General features: G+C 54.2%; 1 protein-coding gene across 1 annotated transcript in view; it reads right to left on the bottom strand.

The window, feature by feature from the left end:
• The window catches only part of LIFR (LIF receptor alpha), a 49,593-nt gene extending 49,556 nt beyond the window's left edge, over positions 1-37 (bottom strand). Inside the window, exon 1 of the mRNA XM_026037886.1 lies at positions 20-37. The gene's annotated coding sequence lies outside the window, so the exon portion shown is untranslated. The remainder of the gene's footprint in view (positions 1-19) is intronic.
• Between the last annotated feature and the right edge of the window lie 405 nt (positions 38-442).

The raw sequence follows: 442 nt of genomic DNA, 5'->3' as shown, positions 1-442 counted from the left end.
CTCCTCTGCCCGTCCTCACCCGGCGTTAGGCGCGGCTCAGTTGTTACGGGTTTTGCAGCGGCCCCGTCGGTCCCCGACGAGCTCCTAGCAGCATGGTTTGGGCTAGACTGAGCTGCAGATCTGAGCGCTGCGGGTTCTCTCCGTGGCATGGGCCAATATCCACCCCAGCAAATGGTTCTGCGTGACTGCTTGAAGTGGTGGCCSCGAAGGGCCTTGGTTCCTTTTCTCTGTTTGCCTCCAGTGCCTGAGGTCAGGGGCTTGACCTCCAGCGTTTCTTTGAAGCCACAACAGCTCCATGCCAGCCTCCCTTTTAAATAAAATTGGAAATCCCTACAATCCCACAGTCTCAAGAGTCAGGCAATTTAAAAAATATATATGAGTCCCATAAAATCAGGAGAACTGGCAAGTCTGTGGCTCCTCCCTTGTTTCCCAGTAAACCGCA

Source organism: Nothoprocta perdicaria, unplaced genomic scaffold (assembly GCF_003342845.1).
Source record: "Nothoprocta perdicaria isolate Ctin4 unplaced genomic scaffold, notPer1 scaffold_1, whole genome shotgun sequence".
Taxonomy (NCBI): Eukaryota; Metazoa; Chordata; class Aves; order Tinamiformes; family Tinamidae; genus Nothoprocta; species Nothoprocta perdicaria.
This window is presented reverse-complemented; position numbering and strand designations above follow the sequence as displayed.